The following is a 20,210-nucleotide window of genomic DNA, read 5'->3' on the forward strand; positions in this document are numbered from 1 at the left end:
AACTGGGGACCAAGTATTCAAATACACAAGCCTGTGGAGCCGTTCTCATCCAAACCAACACAAGTGGGATTTATGAAGATGTTTGGGAAGGTGGTGTTACAAGTGGTTGTAACTCAGCAAGTTGTGTACTTTAAATATGTATGATATTTTATGTATCATTCGTATCTTAGTGCAATAGCAATGGTAGATGGATGGATGGATGGACGGATGGACAGATGGGCGGATGGATGGACAGATGGGCGGATGGATAAATGGGTGGATGGATGGATAGATGGATGGATGGATGGACAGATGAGTGGATGGATGGATGGATAGATGGATGGATGGATGGACAGACAGATGGGTGGATGGATGGATGGATGGATGGATGGATGGATGGATGGATGGACAGATGGACAGATGGACAGACAGATGGACAGAGTGATAGATGATAAACTGTAAAACAGGGTATTTATAATATGTTCACAGAATACAGAAGATGGCTTTATCTTAACATTTGGGTGCAGTGAGAAAACATAATTAAAATGACTAAAATTCTGAGAAATTTTTCCAGTTCATTTAAACTGCCGCATGGAAAAATTCTTAAGGAGAAGATGTCAGGAAATTTAACTTCTGGTTGTTGTGGTGGTTTGCATAAAAATGGCCCCCCACAGGCCCATGGGGGGAGGTTTGAATGGGAATGGCCCCCATAAACTCATGCGTCTGAATGCTTATCACCAGGGAATGGCACGATTAAGAGGTGTGGCCTTGTTGGAGCAGGTGCGCCACTGGCGGCAGGCTCTGAGGTCTCGGAGGCTCAAGTCAGGCCCAGTGTCACTCACTCTCTCTGCTGCCTGCCCATCTGGATGTAGAACTCGCAGCTCCTTCTCCAGCACCATGTCTGTCTGCACGCAGCCGTGCTTCCCGCCGTGATGATAATGGACTGAACCTCTGAACTGTAAGCCACCTCAATTAAATGTTTTCTTTTATAACACTTGCCGTGGTCATGGTGTCTCTTCACAGCAACAGAAGCCCTAAGACCGTTGTTTTCTATATCTCCTATATCTCAGAATGTGATAACAGATCAGGCTCCAGTGAGGCAGCTCCCTCTACCTCCAGCACGGGCTCTCTAACTTATGCCCTCTGTCCTGTGATGCCAGCAGTGTTAGGGATCTGTCCCTGCCACAGAGATCTGTCCATGACTGCTTCTCCTTGACGACCTCTGGCTGGTGGAGTGATTCAGCTCATCCAGCACAGCTGTTAGACAGGATGCAGCCAGCGCTTTACTCCTGTGATGACTTGGACACGCGCAGGATGCAGTGGCTCTAACAGGGAGAAAAGCATACTAGGAACAGTAACACGCATTCACCTCTGCATTTATTATGTTCGAGGCCAACCACATCTTCCACACGGGTCACCTGGTTTTTCCGTCTTCATCCCCATCGCTGTGCTTCATGTGAACGAGAACGGGTGTTTTCCCATCACCGTTTCGTGCAGGAAGAATCTCAATTCAAAACAAGTGGATGCTGTCTTCTTGGTCACGGGACAGGGATCTACTCCTGTCCCCAACTGCCGTGTTAAAAAGGCAGATTTTAAAAGCAATGAGGCATACTGACGCCTTTCCTGGTCGCGTCTGGATGGTTTGTGCACGTCCTGCAGCTACAGGAAGAATTTATTTTATCTTTGTCAGGTCAGATGAGGATCCAAGGCTAAACGGGGCTAGTATAGTACCTGGAACTTGAGGCAGTTCTTGAACAGTGCAGAGAGAGAGAGAGAGAGAGAGAGAGAGAGAGAGAGAGAGAGAGAGAGAGAAGAAAGGAAAGAATTTCTTCCATTTTATAGGGAGAGCTTGGCTACACAGCACCCCCAAATACTCCTTATGAGGATGATGATATAATTGAGACTCCCACTATAGCTAAGTATCACTTGGATGGAAATTCCACAGCTGACAAGGGCCTGGGTGGGGTACTGAGCAGATAGGCTTTGTTAATTACTCACCTCCCCCGACCCATGCCCGGGAGCCAGCTGCCTACCCTGCTCCCACATCAGCTCATTGGAACTCACATCCCCACAGACAAACATTAAGGGCAAGTATCTCCTGAACTAAAAATAAAGAACACAGGAAAGTCTGTTTAGATCAGTCATCCTTGGGAAGCTAAACATGGGTGGGAGAGAAGGCACCGGCAGGCCAGGGAGCTAGCAGCAGTGTGGATGCCTGTCTTTGATCCTCTGAGAACTTCCCAGTGGGAAATGCTATGGGGAGATGAATTGGGCTGCATCTGACCTTCCCCTTGGGGTGTTGTTTTGACTTCCCCTCTACCCTTCACGTTCCTCCCACCCCATTCCTCTCTTCCTCTAGTCCCATCAGATTTCCTAGTAAATAAATTTGATAACCCAACTGTGACATCGGAGACAGAGTCACAGGCGCAGCTGGTGCACAGAATCTTCTCATTGGCAGCAATGTTCGGAGTCAGCCATTAGGTCTGGGGAAGTGACCTCTCTTCCATGCCATGTGCATTTCTTCCTTCATGGATTTGGTCCATGGATGTTCAGTCAAAATTTCTCCAACTCAGAAATTAGAAATGGTACGGGCCACTTAAAAATCATTATTATCAATATAAGGAACTTATTTTTTTTTTAATCACAGCAGGATTTTAAAATATGCAGTCATAAATGAGGTAAACTTTTGCAATGTCTGTAACTCATCTTTTTGGGTTTTGTTTTTGGTTTTTTTTTTTTAGACAGGATCTCTCTACATAGCTCTGGCTATCCCGGAACTCACTACTTAGAGATCAGACTGCCCTGGAACTCAGAGATCTGCCTGCTTCTGCACTTGCCTCCCAAGGTATTGAAAGTGTGCACCTCCATGCCTGACTGCAACATATTTAAAAATCCAAACCAAGTTTATAAGGCAAAACCCAGTAAGTGTATATATTAGCATCCCTTTCATGCAATAGATAGGCATTGTTATTTAACTGAAACCAAATCACTATGGGCATGTGCCTTTGGCAAACCATGTGCATGAGCAGGATTTCAGTTCCGTCAACCTATGTGACCTACGTAGGGCTCAGCAGTTACTGACCCCCAACTCTCTATGTGAGTGGGCATAAAGCCACCATCACAGGAAGCTGGTCATGTCTGGCTCTCAGTTCCCATATCTGTGCATCAAGTTTGTCTCTAGTACTTTTCTCAACAGTGCGGGGATAAAAACAGGGCTGGCTACTTGGTCCTGGGGGTCATTTTAAATTTAATGTAGAATACAATTAAATACAGATATAGAAACCAAAATGGTAATTGGTAGCATTCATCTACAAGGACTTTGAATGATCTAGGAAAATAAAATGCTTCTTTAAACCTCAAACTGTCCTTGAGATTAAAGAATCATTTTTGTTCGTTTGTTTGCAGTCAATTTCCAAAAGGCACTATGTATCCCCAGGAAGACATCACAGAATCGCGTGGCCTGCAGTGGAGAAAAATTATGAGAGTGCTCCTGGCTTGTCATTGACAGATTTGAGGCAAAGATATGTCATGATCAGCTCTCCATGTTGCGGTGACTATACCAGGGCAGCTTTGTAGATACATTATGAGAAAAGAAATCAGATGCTGGGAGCTGGAGAGATGGCTCAGAGGTTAAGAGCACTGACTGCTCTTCCAGAGATCCTGAGTTCAATTCCCAGCAAACACATGGCAGCTCACAACCATCTGTAATGAGATCTGGTGCCCTCTGCTGGCCTGTAGGCATACATGCTGTATATATAATAAATAAATCTTTTTAAAAAATTAAAAAAAAAGAAATCAGATGTTAGGGGATTATTTAGAGATAATGACAGTAATTACACACACACACACACACACACACACACACACACACACACACACACATACACACAAAGAATAATTGTGTTCCAATTGGAGCGACTCTCCCAGGCTTTTGCTCCCAGTCAGAGAAGCCCAAACCTGAGCTGAGTTCTTGGTCAGAATAAGGCGGGTGAACAGACCAGAAACTTTCATAAAAGGCAGAGTCTACAATACTTAAGTACTGCTAAATATGGCTGCTGAGGAAGAAGTGTCACACCACTCCCTAGATGGGAACACAAGGAACTTCACAGGTGACCACCCATGCATAGCAAGGACTACCAGGCTGAAAATGGCCAATTACAGAGGCCTAGACACAGAAGGAGGAATTCTGCATAAGGCCGCCCTGCTGGGATGGCTTAGTGGACACCAGCCTGCGGGGTACAATGTCTAGGCTTATGAAAGTCTCATTGCCTACCCAGCAGCCATCTAACAAAATGAGCTGGTACCTTTCCATGTAATTGGCAGTCCAGACCCATGAATATTCTAATGGAAAGAACACGGAATTTGTGGTTACTGAAACCAAAGTTCTAACTCCTATCCTGCAGCTTCTTGGGCATGACATCTCAGCAGGTCACTTACCCTCTCCACCCTGATTTTGCAAAGGGAGGCTCTAAAACTTTATTTCAAGAGCCAGTTAAGAATATTAAATAAAACAAGGTACTATCGTATGCAGCACAGCGCTTGTGGCGTCGTGGACAATGGATCGTGGTCATTCTCAAACACGGTAAGGGCATGGAAAACACCAGACTTCCTAAATTTAGACCGTGTCTCTATCACATTCCAGCTATGTGACCTTATATAAGGACATCATGAGATAATTATGTCTAGTGCACAGAGTGTCTCAGGCAACGCCATGAGTCAACAGACGTGACACTCAGAACCACATGATCTGCACATGGTGTATGTATGCTATCTAAGAGTTAGTTTTTATTAGCAACATAATTGCTCTTTCCTCCCTTCCAAAGACCAGCCTTAAGGCATGTTTTCTTCCAGGTCATCATTTTCAGAGCAGGAGAAAGGGAACAAGGACACACTGGTCCCTAAGACACTGGATAAGAACATCGCTGGAGAGGAAAAAGAGGCAGGCTGGCGGCCCTAAACACATCTGTGGCTGTCCTGTGGCTGAATCCCAACCTTGCTTAAGACACACCAGAATCCAAAGTGCCCTACCGTGAGAGATCTGCAGTGAGGAAGTCCAAAGCCCTCTGACGGAAGGGAAGGACTGCCACCAAGTGTGTCTAGTAGAGAAGGCAGCCATCCAGCGTCGGGGACCGAATTCCCGGGAGCTATCATGACACTGTTTTCAGTGAGCTTTTGCTGGCCTTTTTCAGGGGTTAAATACCACAGCGATGCTGGAGTTTTTCCTTAACTGGAAAGGGAGGAGGGGAGTAGAGAAAGAGAGAAAGAAAGAAAAAGGAGGGGAAAAAGCAAAAAGACAAACTGAGGAGTACTGCCCCACCCCCACCCCAGCCCTGAAGGGACGCTACCACCGGGAAGCCTGGCATTGCCAAGTGCGGGAAGCCTGGCATTGCCAAGTATAAGCACAGCTTTTTTTTTTTCTCCCTTTTCTTTCCTAATATGCTAAGCATTATCATGTCTGCTCTCTGACTCCAGTCAACCAAGGTCGTGAACAAACATACCAGTCTTTTTAAAAGTGGTGTGTGTGTGTGTGTGTGTGTGTGTGTGTGTGTGTGTGTGTGTGTGTGTGTGTGTGGCTGGCTTTGGCTTGGGGTTCCATTTGGAGCGACTCTCCCAGGCTTTTGCTCCCAGCCAGAGCAGCCCAAACCCGAGGTGAGTTCTTGGTGATTTGCTGCCTCCCCCAGGCTCAGAGGAGAATATTTTCAAATAGATTTCCATGTATTTAAACCGGAGCGGATTCAAGAATGTTTACCTTGGGGGCCCCGACAGACAGGCCTATTGTAGACAGACATTATTAACTGAGTCCACATTGTAACTAATTAAACATTTCCCAACTGAAAAAGCAAGAAAGAGTAAGGCAGGGAAAACAACATCTTTGGAGCAAAACGGGTTTTAGACGTGACTTGGCCCTGCTACCTGCACTGATCCCTCGACCCGGAAGCCAATCTCTTCTTCCTTGACTCTACTTCCTGGAGTCCAAGTCACTTCATTCTCTGAGCTCATATGAAGGGACGGTGGCACTACTTCTCTCATAAGCTGGTGTCAGCTCTGTCACATCTGTCCTCGGCTTGATTCCCTCGGACTGTCCCCTGCAGGCATAGTCCCTCCCAGTCCTGTGAGGCCACTTAAGGCTCCTGCCAGAGTCTGGGCTCTTATCCATGTCCAGATCCCTCTGCCTGAAACAAGCCCCACACGCACCATTTTCCAGGCTTGCAGTGGCGCTTCTAACAACCCCTCCCTCCCTCGGATACCGCTTCCTCCAAGAAGTCATCTTGAACACCAGCTCCCCTTTAAAAAGGCTGCATACCCTCTGAGAACCCAGGGCGTCATCTACGCACACCTCATCGGTGTACTTAGAACGCTATGGTGTCAATGACTCCTGATCACCCCTTGAACTATGAGCTCCCTGCTAGCAGAGATCACGCCCCGCCGGCCACAGGAAGTCTCCGTGCTTATCATGAGGCCAGGCACTGTAACAGGTAGCACTGCAAAATGAAACGGAGCTAATAAGCATCATAGTTCCGCTGCATTTACGTAGCCTCGGATGGAAGCCAGAGCGTGAGAATTTGGTGCTGGCCTGAGGTGCTGAGTGCGACGCTGATTGCAGAGAGATTGTCTTATACTGTTTAAACTCTCCTTTCTCTTGAAGCTGAGAGCACTTGCTGTGGGATGTTCTGTATATTAAAGGTGTTGCTCTGATTGGTTAATAAATAAAATGCTGATTGGCCAGTAGCCAGGCAGGAAGTATAGGCGGGACAAGCAGGGAAGAGAATTCTGGGAAGTGGAAGGCTGAGGCAGAGAGACACTGCCAGCCGCCGCCATGACAAGCAAGATGTAAGGTACCGGTAAGCCATGAGCCATGTGGCACGGTATAGATTTATAGAAATGGGTTAATTTAAGATAGAAGAACTAGATAACAAGAAGCCTGCTGTGGCCATACAGTTTGTAAGCAATATAAGTCTCTGTGTGTTCACCCGGTTGGGTCTGAGCGGCTGTGGGACTGGCGGGTGAGAGAGATTTGTCCTGACTGTGGGCCAGGCAGGACTGGAGAAAACTCCAGATACAAGCACTGGCTCTCTCTGCCTACTACCAATGGCATTCCAGCCAGGGCTCCAGCAAATCTTGTTGTGTGACTTGCTGATCCAGCAGGCCTTTGCTTCCACTATGCCAAATCTTGTTCGGACCTGCTGTCTCAGACACAGTAAAGGAAGAGCTCGGCCCAGCACCCTCCCTCTCTCCTCCTCCCCTGACACGGGTTGGATCCTTTAAGAACATCTCGGCCAGAGGCTTATTTATCATTCCTCTCTGGAGAGGCACTTGCTTCTGAACTCCTGTTCTTATTCCTGCTCTGCCGTAAGTCCCACCTCTTCCTCACCGCATACCACCAAAAACTTCAGACAACTTCCCTTGATGGGCACATCTTCCTTCTCATGGGCTCACCCGGAAGGTTGATGAGGATGTGACCACACTTCAGCCATGTGCACCCCTTCATGGTACATGCTATCTGCTTGAAGGAGTGCAGTCGTGTTGACCTTATCTGAACACCTGGGATTAACTCAAGAAACTGACACCACATTCTCCCCCTATGGACCCACTGTGCTCTGTTCACAGTTCTCCCAATGGTCCAACTGTAGAAACATCCAGACCAGGGGACCATTCTCACAGGGTTCTCATCCTGGGAAGATGTTCTCGTCTATCTAGAATCTATTCTTCTCAACCCAACTGCAGAAGTACCAAGTGGTGGGAACCCAGCCCGTGACCCACAGACCTAACTTTGAGAAGACATCCCGTTCTCTAAGAAGGGTACACTTCTTAGACCAAGGAAACTCTGAAAGGCTTTGTCAGGAGGTGGGCAGAGGAGGAGTCTCATTCCTCACTGTAGTCCAACCTCAGTGGTAGAAGGACAAGGTGCCCATGAGCAGAAACTCTGGAAACAGGGTAACCAGGGCCTTGGGATGGCTTTATGTGGTGGCTGGTTTTCATGACACCTTGACACAGGTTGGAGTCATCTGGGAAGAGGGAGCCTCAACTGAGAAAATGCTCCACCAGACTGTCCTAGGGCCAAGTCTGGGGGGGGGGGTATTTCCTTGGTAAATGGTTAATGAAGGAGGGCCAGCCCATTGCGGGCAGTGCCACCCCAGGGTAGGTCCCCCCTGGAAGGAATAAGAAAGCAGGCTGAGCAAGTCATGAGGAGAAAACTAGTCAGCACTGGTTCTTCATAGCCCCTGGTTCAGTCCCTGCCCTGACTTCTGTCCGTGATGGAGTATGAGCTGAGAGTTGTAAGCTGAATTAAACTCTCCTCTCCAAGTTGCTTTTGAACATGGTGTTTTATCACAACCACAGAAACTGTAACTGATATATTTTTCTTCTCCCAGCCATGGGACCTTGTTCTCGCCTGGGTCTCTTTTTTTTTTTTTTATCATATGGTGACAATAACAATGAGACCTTAAAGTCTCACTTTTGTGTACCCCGGTGCTGACTGGAGGCTGGCCCTCTAGTTAGCAATATTAAATAATTAAACCGGTCACAGAGTCAAGCTTTGCAAAGAGGAAACCCATTTCGCAATGACAATATAGAGCTCTCTACCAATGTAGACATGTTAATTATGCTTCTGTTTAGCTGGCAAACATTTGCTGATGCAGACTTGCACACATTTGCAGACATTGTCGCAGAACAGGCCCGAGTTCCTAGAGACAGTACAGGCTGGGAGTATTTTTCAAAATGACTCACGAAGAAGTCTCAAAGGGCAGTCAGAACAGGAAGTTCTTCTCAGCAACTTGCAACCTACAAATCTCTGTGAGGTAGGAAGGGATTTTCCGATTATCTCTGCAATTTGGCTGAAGCCCCCTAAGTGAAAACACTAAACAGCAAATCCTTTCCTCCACAGGCTACAGGGACCTGCTGGGTGGGTACCAAAACTCACCAAACGGTTCCCAAACTAGTGTGTCACAAGAGTACACAGAGGAGAGTGGAATTCCTCAGGAATGTGTGTTAAGGGGATTCCTGAAGACAGGGATCATCCGGCTACTCTCTGCCCTTGAGCGAAGGGGCCTTGTACTGCTGGAGAACTGGAGATAGGGATGAGCGAGGACCAGCAGAGACCATAGTGCAGCAAGCCTTGCTCTGCACTCTGAGCATCTGCACTTCTGAGGCATCTAGACTACTTTGATGTGCTGGAGCACTCATGAGTCCCGTAGTTACCATGGGGACGTATCGGGAAACACCACCAAAGGACTCATCCTAGGGCAAGGGGGATAGGGACAGCTGTGGGATAAAAGGAGGGACACGGATCCCAAGAGCTCAGCGGCGGAGTGTTTTGTCCTCAGCAGCAGCTAGGACTTCTGAAAAGCCCCCCACACAGGGTAGAAAATGCAGTGACATCATGACTAGCCCCGGGTCTGTCAGCCAAGAGGAGGACCCATGAAGAGCACAGAAAGACCAAGACTACTCCTTCTGTCTCCTTCTCTGCCTCAGCTCCAACCCCTAAAAACCAAAGTCAACAAAGCAAACTGAGGACAAGCAAGTGGGGCAGAGTGGGGGCATTGTAAGGCTAGACCTTCCTTCTCCATTGCACGATCTGAGGGGGACGTTATGGTCCCGACTCTGTAGGGCAGTGGTTCTCAACCTTCCTAATGCTGTGACCCTTTCATCCAGCTCCTCATGTTGTGGTGACCCCCCCAACCATAAAAATTGTTTTCGTTGCAACTTCATAACTGTAATTTTGCTACTGTTATGAACCATAATGTAAATATCTGATGTGCAGGATATCTGATGTGTGACCCCTGTGAAAGGGTCATTCAACCCTCCTAAAGGGGTTGCAACCCACAGGTTGAGAACCACTGCTGTAGGGACTTTCGATACTCACAGAAGCCTTGGTATATGCATCATAAGACTTGGTTTCCTTACCTGAAGACGATTAAATGGTGGGGGCAGGGGGTGGACAAGAGGAAATGTTAAGCATAGACTGTTCTCAAGATGGTCATGACAGGGAAAAACGAAGCAGTTTCTCATGTGCAGCTACTGGGCTGAAAGACATTCACAACACTGTTTGCTTTGGTTTGCTTTCTTTAATGGCAAAGCAGATCTCAGCAGCCCTGCTGTCTACCAACAGAGGGCTCTTGGTGTTGCTCCACCAGCCTGGCAGAAACCCACTGACCCTCAGCAGATGGGTGGGGGTCTCTGGCCTTCTAATGGGAAGGAACTCCACTGAGAAATCCTTCATCTTTTTCTTTCATCTTGGGGAGTAAAGGAAAAGTTAGAATCAATCAATCCTCGGGTATTTGAGGATTCCCCCTAGGATGGAGATTGCCACTTCTAACATCACCATCAGCTTCAAAGTCTACCTTCCGTCTGCCCTGATTTTCCTCTAGGGAGGGAGAAGTGGCATTTTGGGAGGAAGTACAATTTAGGTGAGAAATGGTAATCAGAGGATTCCCCCCACCCCTAAGAAATCAAACCTTTATCTGAAAGACAGGGATTGTGAGATTCAAAGGAAGAGCTAAGGAGGGTAGAAATGAATGTTCTTCCCTTCATAAAACCAAAATGTGTAATCATAATCAAATTATGCCAGCAAATATCAATAGTTCCACAAGGTGACCAGACACAATCCCAATGCCCCGTGTGCTGTCTTCTAAGATCTCCAGGATAAACTCTAGACTTTTCTCATGATTTATTCTCATTACCTCATTATAACGCCACCACTCTTTGAAAGCAAGAGCCTGGGTTAGCCACGTCCCTGTTTCATAAGGACTCTGGCAGACAAGCACGCATTCCACATGGAAGCCAGAAGAGCACGTGGCAAGCGCTGGGCATGTCCGTCTGGTTTTTCACTCTTCACAAAGCTTGGTGTCTGGCACAAATTCTGAATTCTCTGAAAAACACGAGAAAAGGCAGCTGGAATAGCCATATCTACATAAAAATGCGACTGACCTGCTAATATTAACTAGTCAAAAAAAAAAAAAAAACCAAACAAACCATGAAGCATGTGGTTTCCATTACAGTCACAATGCCACCATAGAATGACAAGGAGCCTGCCCTCCACGACTACCCTCCTTTGCATGATCTTATGTTACACATGGGGCTGGAGTCGTCAGTTCAAGAGAAATATGAGTTCCTTAGCAAGAACCGAAGTATAGATTTCAGCATTAGGCAAAGGCTTGAGGCTATGCAGGATTTGCACTCAGAGTCACCTGACCGCTCCCTGCTCAGCACTCTTGTCTTACACCATTCAAGTATGCTCATCTGGAAATTCTCACACATAGCCGTCAACCAAGGTCACTGTGACTATGATCCAACTACATGGCGTCTTAGCATTGATGATGTCATGGTCAGTGACATGCAGAGCTGGACAGAGTCTCAAAGCCTGCCTCTTAAGGTCATTTAGTCATGGGCAAAATTTCCACTTCTCCAAGGCTTGCTCTGCTAAGCTGCGAAAGGAATCCTAAGGATTATCATTGCTGTTAAAGTACGAGCTAGCGTCCATCACACCCAATATGGCAGGTACTCTGCCCATGATGCTCTGTGCACTACTCTACTTAACAACCACAACAAAATTGATGTTTTCTCCCTTTAGGCATGAGGATACTGAGGGGCAGAGAAGTTTATTTGTTCTCCCAGGTTTCATGACAAAGAAGTGGGTGAGCTGGGATTTGAACTTGAGTCTTATTAGTGCCAAAGCCCATGTCCACACTCGCAACACAATAACACGAGGACTACAAGTGTAGAGAAAAGTGGTTAGGGGCAAGACCTCTTTTTCTTGCTGACGTTTTCTCACTTTCAAACAGTTCCTGCCCCAGAGTACTACTATGAGGATTAATTAGCTTAATATGTAAGCGACCGATGTCATAATACTCAGCACAGGATCTCTCTTCTGTATACATACTGTATTTATTGCTATCAAACAGCGGACACACAGATGACGGTAAAGAACTGGAGTGAGAGACAGAAGGAGCATGGGAGGCTACCAATGACATCCTGTTCTTCAGGGGTTTGGGGGCACCTATAACACCCTGGTGGGAAACTTTCAGAGGTGACCAGAGACACTTTCTGGGGTGCTATGTTCCTACTCATGCAGACGTTAGGGCTTCCAGTGTTTAGATGACTGGTTTACATTCACAGTCCGTCAAAGCAGGAAACAACTGGATGAGAAACACAATGCTAAATAAGTGCGTGCCTCAGCTGCTGACTGAGAACGGAAAAGCAAGACAAGAGCTGATTATCATTGGTTTGGTCCAGGTCCAGGACTCCCTGAAGGCACCCCTGACATCTGATGGCATCACTGAATGAAGTCACATGATGGTCTGAAACAGACCAGCTGGTACACAACATAGAGGTAATGGGCCTTGTACACCAGCGTCATGAGACCATTTCCGATCTCATCCATTTGAGGTGAGATGCACTCCTTAGGGAAAGCTTCCAGGCCTTTTTATCTAAACTGACCTGCCTGACAATTTCTTATCAAACTTTGTCAATGAAGAAAGTACATTGCCCTAGAGAAGTGCTATGAGAGATTAAACCAGTGACTCTCAACCTTCCTAATGCTGCGGCTCTTTAATACAGCTCCTCATGCTGTGGTGACCCTCAACCATTAAATTATTGCATTGCTACTTCATAACTGTGATTTTGCTACTGTCATGAATCATAATGTAAGTATCTGACATGCAGGATATCTGATATGTGACCCCTTTAAAAGGGTCACTCAATCCCCAAAGGGATTGCAACCCAGAGGTCAAGAACCACTGGATTGGCTTAAATGCTATGGAGCCCCTGAGAAGACTCCATCCCAGGGACTTACCAACTCTCATTTACGAAGTGAATATGAAGAGGGGCATTTCAGTCTTGCGCTATGGTAAGGAGCCAAGAGTGACCAGGCGGGCTCCCAAGCTGGAAACAGTTTCTTCTCTGACTGAGCGCTCCAGTTTTGTTTCTGAGCTCAAGTCTCTGACTAGAGCAAAGATGAGAAGGTGCGTGAGCAGATCAGCTCTTTCCAAATTCCCTGCTTTTGCGCATGTTGGATATATACCCTCAGGATCATAATTTTAATTCTAATATCCATCTCTAGTTAACGTACAATGTCCCAGAAATACAAGCATCTAAGGGCTTTCCAATGTAACCCTGGCTGGCTTGGAGCTTGCGGTGTAGACCAGGCTGACCTTGAACTCACAGAAATCCACCTGCCTCCGTGTCCTGAGTGCTGGAGTTAAAGGTGTGTACCACCACATCCCAAAACATTTTTTAAAGAGAATGATGAGCCTGTTTGTAGGAAAGGATCTCCTCCCTGGACTACAACAGAAAGAAACTACTCTCCCTAAAATGTAAGAAGAATGTGTTTCTAGGCGGTAGTAGAGCTCTGGCTCCTTAAGGAGTCTCAATATCACTTATTTTTGGCAATACTCTAAAAATAATACTGATCAATACTAAAATCTGAATATGTCATAGACATCAAGTAGCAAGGCAGGAACAAAATTTTATTTAAAAAAAACTGTTGGTTCAACTTCTCCTAAGAATGAACTGTGTTTTGCTTACCAAAAGGCATTAAAAAGCCTATTGGCTGTTAGAAAATTAGATTCTGAGGTATTTTTTAGAAGGAGACTAGAGCCAGGTGGTGTTGACACACCTTAGTCCCGGCACTCAGGAGGCAGAGGCAGGCAGATCTTTGAGTTCAAGGCCAGCCTGGTCCACAGAGCATGTTCCAGGATAGCCAGGGCTACACAGAGAAACTCTGTCTTGGAAAAAAAAAATTTTTTTTTCCAAAAGAAGACTGAGAAACTGGGGACATTAAATTGATGGAGGGATGCAGAAGAGAAAGTTCCAGGAAAATGAGATCTGGAGGCCTGGGGGAGAGAAGAGCTCAAGAGACATCAGCACTAACGGAGAGCTGAGGTTGTCTCCACTGGAAACCGATGGGGGTAATTCTATGTCTAAAGACTGCTGTACTCAGCAGGAATGGAATCCCTTGTCTTTACAAATCTTTTTTTAAAAAAAAAATTAGCTGGCCACAAATGCTTTCTAGGAGCATTTGAGAAAGATGGAAATGGTGTTTTTATTTAAGAAAGCAAAGAAAGAAAAACACCTGAGCCCATACAAGAATAAGCCAAAAAGCAGAAAGCTTGGGGAAAAAAATCCCACTGTACCTGAGAACTTCCACAGAGGATGAAAAGCAAGGCAATATCAGATTCTTTTTCACATGAACAATAGAATCTGTGTGCTGATGATTGACATGACCACTAAAGCCAGCATAATCAAGGGACACCCAGAAAGAAGACATTTCTGTATTAAGTATATAATACAAATATCTCTCCTATTAAAGAAAGATTAGGTAACATCATATTTCTCCTCAAGCCACTGCTGTTACCAAAAATATTCTAACAACCATTAAGGAAACAGCTGGTGAAATTCAAATATAGCCTGTGCACCTAGAAAAAGTTCCACCTCAAAATTGAATTGTGTAGGAAATTGCCAACAGTACAATTCTCTTCTTTGTCTACAGAGAAGAATTTCCTGTGAGATTCTGTGGGAAATGAGAAAGAGCCATGGGTCAACAAGACTGGAAGCCAGCATGCTTTTGGCAATGATATAATCTTCATGGGGGTGGGAGAACTGGATTACCTTTTCACACTCACCTTTTGACTCTGGAGGCCATGTCCTTGGAAAGAAATGCATTTTAAGGATTTAGGAAATATCACTGGTGGTCCCTGGCTACAGTTTCACTGAGGGATTATGTAATTGTTTGAATGCAAATGTTCCCTACCCCCAATAGGCTCACGGGGGGTGGGGGGGAACGGGGGGCACTATTATGAGGTGTAGTTTTGTTTGAGTAGGTATGGCCTTGTTGGAGGAAGTGTGTCACTGGAAGGCAGGCTTTGAGGTTTTAGAAGCTCAAGCCAGGCCCAGTCACTCTCCCTTCCAGCTGCCTGTGGATCCAGATGTAGAACTCTCAGCTCCTTCTCCAGCACCATGTCTGCCTACATGCTGCCAAGCTTCCCACCATGATGATAATGAACTAATCCTCTGAACTGTAAGCCAGGCCCAATTAAATGTTTTTCTTTATAAGAGTTGCCGGGGTCATGGTGTCTCTTCACAGCAATTAAAAACCCCGACTGAGGAAGAATATTTCCTTAAAATTTCTATCCATGGTGGCAGAATTGTTGCACGACATTCTCGTAGACACTGGCATCCATTAGTCAGCCACAGTCTCTTGTAGGGAGTCACAAAGTGTCATTTTTCAGTATGGGTCTGGGCAGGCTCTGAAACCTTCGTCCTGGCAGCCTTCCTTAACCTTTCTCTTGTTTGCTTGACACAATCTTAGAGACACTGGCACACGAGGCTTGGCGACACGAGCCTCCCACCTTACTGAAATCAGAATTGAACACAATACAGTAAAGGTGGCCTGTGCCACAGAACCAGTCTGGAAACACCTGAGTGAGGAGAGTGTCAGGGGTATAATACTTCAGCAACTCCTTTCGTCTCACGGGAAACTCACCCAGATGGAAGGTATTGGTGTTTTCCTGACCAGGGTGAGGGCTGTTAGAAATATAGATTTAAGTACATATGGTGGTATTTTATTTGTACTGAAATGTGATTTTAATTGTATGTTAATAAATAAAGTTGCCCAGGGGTCAGAGCTATTAGAGCCATAGCAAGAGCATGGCGGTGGTGGTGCACGCCTTTAAACCCAGGACTTGGTAGACAGAGCTAGGTAGATCTCTGTGTGTTCAGGGATACAGCCAACATTGGAGACACACACCTTTAATCTCAATACCAACCATAGAAGACCTGGAGGTCTGTACAGAAAGGCAGTGACGAGGCAGTCATGTGTTTGGGTTTACAACCAATGAGAAGGCAGAACAGAAAGACTATATAAAGACAAATGCACAGGAAGTAGCTCTCTTTTGGAGAGGTCTCTTGGCTGAAAAGGTTAGCTGCAGGGTAAGGCTCTTAGCTCTGATCTCTTGGCTTTCTTCTTTGCATTGGTTCTGTGTTTCTTATTTAATAAGATGGTTGGTTACATCTACAAGTACACTAAAACTTGAAGAGTTTATTTGATCAGAAAGTAACTCCTCAACAAGGCAGCTATAAACCAGAGGCAGTGTCCAGTGCACCAACGCAGCCTGCGGTGGGAAAGCATTCATAGTGCGAATGAGAAATGTTTGACTAGTTACGTTCAGATCTTTGCCTCATGTTGATTATCCCAGCTAACAGTCTCTGATGATAGAGTGAGTGCCCAGTCAGCTGCTTCTGACTCAGGGAGCATAAGATTCATCTTGTTTACATAGGGATCCAGGACCTTGGAGCCATCTTGGCCAAATGGCCTTCCATTGAGTTATTTTAATGGGTCCTTTGACACTATGGTTGATTTGGAGGGAGGCTGCATTTAGCCGGATCACCTTGGAAGACCCACATGCCAACATCCCAACACCTGGCATAATGATTTGCATTGTTCAAAATAAAGAGCTTATAGTAAAAAAAAAAAAAAAGTGACCATGATCCCCAAATGTAACTCTCTGGTTCTTGACACACCAGCACCATCTTGAGTGTTCCCAGGTCCCCTTACACATGCTTGCCAGGAGGGACCACCCTGTGTACCTGAAATGTCTGTTTTCCCTCCGTTACCGCATTACCATGGGAGCTGGGAGGAACTGTGTATATTGGCCGGGGATTATGAACAGCAGACAATGCTCTTAAAGAATCCTGATTAGCCTCCTGACTGAAGGACTCATTAATCTATTTGCCATCTTGTCATAGTGGCCAGAGAGTGTATCACTTTCTTTTCTTATTGTTTGAGCTGAAAGGACTTTGGGAACCTAAAGTGTGCCTTGTTAAACTTATTAGTCAATGAATTTTGTTTTTTTGTCTAAACAGTTAATATATTCTAATCTTTTGTACAGGTTTAATGTTGAGCATATCCCTCCCCTTCCTCATTTCCCCCTGTACTCTTCTTTTTGATGAAATGATGAATAAAATGTGACACCCCCAAATCTGCCACTTTGGCATGAGGATTAATTAGAGCTGAAGACATTTGGGGATTCAATAGACACAGAAAGGCGTCTCTCCAGAGTTACTAGAAATCGCTGCATATGTAGCTGCATTAATTCTGGGTACTTTTGGTGTTGTGTGATAAAAACCCAACTCACATTGCTGTGAGGCAAACAGGAATATGCTGGTTCTTAACTAAACAGTGAAGGAGGAGGTTTCTCAAGATGAGGAGTATCTGATCCCAGAGGATTTGATGATGTCATGGAGATACAATTGATCTGCCTTCACTCATCCTCAGGTTTAGCCTCCCTCCTCTCCCAACAAGTTTTCACCATGGGCAACCCGGTAGTAGGGAGCAGGGCTGCTGATTTAGGTGAATCTTTATCTTGTGTTGCTAAAGTCTTTCCTTGGGGGAGAGATAAACAACATCTACCCTTCTTCCTATGGTCCCAATACACAAACTGACAAACCAAGGCACGAGCCCACCAAAATTCACTCTGGGGAACCAGTGAGCATATTGGGCTTATGTAGAGAGCATAGGTCCGGGGTTACTTACAGGGATATTGGGGTCCCACCCCAAAAGGGAGCACCTGGGAAGCTTTTACCCAGTAGGAAGGAAAACTTCCATGTAGCTGAACAGATGTAGACATTCCTTCACTACCACCATGGTAGAGAGCCACTGGATACTCAAAGGTCTTGTGACCCTCTCCATCCCTCCACAAGTGGACATAAACAGTCAACAATCCCAGCTGGGATGATTCTTTCACAAGGAAATGACAGCTGAACTCACAAAGAAGGAAATTGCATGGCCCAGAGGACAGTCACCTACAACTAAAGGACAGGTCATCTCGCTGAGACCCTTATTAATGCCTCCAAAGGGCCCCTGAGTAGCTATGCATGAGCTACATGCCCACCTCAGGTCACATCACGATGTGGGAAGAATAAATAGAACATGACCAGTCCAGATACACGACAATGAACTCGTCAGCCCCTCCCAAGAAGGGAGAGAAATTTCTCAACTGAGAGCTATGAGCAGACAGGGTTGTTTACACATCAAGGGAAAGATGTCTGTAGAACATCCCTTCAGCCACGCATGCCATAGCCACCCCTACCCCCATATGGCCTAATCATACATTTTTACTGAAAGGCCTGAAGAATCCCCTCCTGGGTCCAGTTCAAAACTGAAACAAAAACAAAGCATAAAACCTCAAAGAACAAAAGCCTGTTGACGGTTGGAAAGCCATGCGCTGCAGACACTCTAATAAGATAAAAGGCTTCTGAATATTTCACTTAGAACAGATGACTCGCTTAACCTCTGAGTGTCAGGCTCACCTGCACAGCTGACTTGGAGATCCTCAGACAGAATAATTTAGGACTGGAAAAAAAAGAAAAACCAAGTAACAATTTTCATCTGGAAAGGGGGAAAATGGTATCAGTTCCCTGGATTGGATGCCACCCAAGAAAAGCCATTACCCACAGGTGACATGTGAAATATCTGCTTTGATTTCACGTCGGAGATCATTTAGTGCTGTCAGGACAGAGCACACCAAGTCCCCGTGGTTGTCAAAATGCCATTAAGAGTAAAACCCTGACAAGAAGAAATCCACTCCCGCGGCAAATGCCATAGAGCTCTTGATGAAAAACAGATACATCTGCTGGCTGGGGAGAATGAAGAGAGAAACGTATGGGAGAGGAAAGGATTTCTCCCCTCGTCCATTGCCAGGTTCATGGCCCAGGTTCCAGAACAAAGACAGATGAACAAGCCCAAAGCATGCAGATGAATGGAACACACGCTTTACCGCAGATAATAGAGTTCATAAGAAAAGGAAGACCCAAAGACACAGGGGAGCATGAGTGATGTGTGTGTGTGTGTGTGTGTGTGTGTGTGTGTGTGTGTGTGTGTGTGTTTCTCTACATGTGTGTGTGTGTTTCCCTCAATCTTTCTCTCTCCTCTCTCTGTGTGTCTCTGTCTCTTTCTCTCTCTCTCTCTCTCTCTCTCTCTCTCTCCCACTCACTCTCACTCTGTGTGTGTGCATATGTGTGTGAATGTAGCCAAAGGACAACCTGAGTGTCATTACTCAGGCATCATCCACCTTGGTTTGTTGTTGGTTTGTTTTGGTTTTCATTTTGTTTGAGACAGGGTCTCTCACTGGCCTGGAAGTAGCCAAGGAGGCTAGCCTAGATGGCCAGTGGATCCCAAGGACCACCAGCCTGTCTCTGATTCTCCAGCATGGGGATTAAGAGTACACACTCCCACCGGGCGGTGGTGATGCACGCCTTTAATCCCGGCACTCAGGAGGCAGAGTCAGGCGGATCTCTGTGAGTTCGAGGCCAGCCTGGTCTACAAAGTGAGTTCCAGGAAAGGCGCAAAGCTACACAGAGAAAACCTGTCTTGAAAAACCAAAAAAAAAAAGAGTAGACACTCCCACACGCAGCCCTTTTGTTTTGGTCTGAACTTGTGTTCTAGAGATGGAACCCATGTATTCCTGCTTATAAGGTAAACACTTTACCAATGCAGCTCCATGTCTGCACCTTCCTTGTGCCGACTTTGATAAAGGAGACAGCCATGGGGCGGTATGGCTAGATAACAAGGTATGGTTGAGCAGTAAGAAACCGGAGTGGGACACAGCGGGGCCTGCTATGTGGGTCGGTCTCTGTGTCCCCGGGTCTTCAAAGATGAAGATAGTCCTTTCCCGTGGGTGGAAGGAGGCGCTTCTCCTGTGAGGGTCTGAGCACTTGCTTCAGAGGAAGAGGGGGAATCGTGAGAGGGTCTGTCAGGCTCTTGCTGCTTTCCCAAGTGCCGAGGCGTCAGGTTTAGGCTTGGGTATCCTGAACTCCAGCAGCCTGAAAGAAACAAAAGGAGATAGAGGAAGATAGAAAGAAACAAGGAAGGAAGGAAAGAAAGGAGGGAGAGAGGAAGAGACCAAAGGAAAGAAGGAAGGGGGAAGGGGAGGGGAAGAAGGAAGGAAGAGGAGGAAGGAAACAAAAGCAAAGTAGCTTGTAGTTAGGCCTTCAGATTTATACTGCAAAATTTCATGGCTAAAAATGTAGAATTTAGAATTAGAGCTGTGAGGTCAAAGTCGGCCAGCTGTCTCCACATTGCAGTTACCCGGATTTGGGTATTTAACCTCCTGCTGTAACAGATTCTTTGTATGAAATACGTAGAGAAAACTAACAGGACCGTCACTGGGGATTAGAAACAGCACCAGTGTTGGCCTTACGAAGTGACAGTCCTCGTCACAGGCTACAGTTCACGGTCC

At 46.0% G+C, this 20,210-nt stretch overlaps 1 long non-coding RNA gene across 1 annotated transcript; it reads right to left on the reverse strand.

The window, feature by feature from the left end:
- Window positions 1-9,267: 9,267 nt before the first annotated feature.
- Window positions 9,268-19,784, reverse strand: LOC128120018 (uncharacterized). The gene is made up of 3 exons (XR_008221754.1): window positions 19,461-19,784; window positions 18,283-18,325; window positions 9,268-10,846 (listed from the first exon to the last, which is right to left on the reverse strand). It is a non-coding gene; the product is annotated as an uncharacterized LOC128120018 (long non-coding RNA).
- Between the last annotated feature and the right edge of the window lie 426 nt (window positions 19,785-20,210).

Source organism: Peromyscus californicus, unplaced genomic scaffold (assembly GCF_007827085.1).
Source record: "Peromyscus californicus insignis strain IS unplaced genomic scaffold, ASM782708v3 Scaffold_24__1_contigs__length_46423439, whole genome shotgun sequence".
Classification (NCBI taxonomy): Eukaryota; Metazoa; Chordata; class Mammalia; order Rodentia; family Cricetidae; genus Peromyscus; species Peromyscus californicus.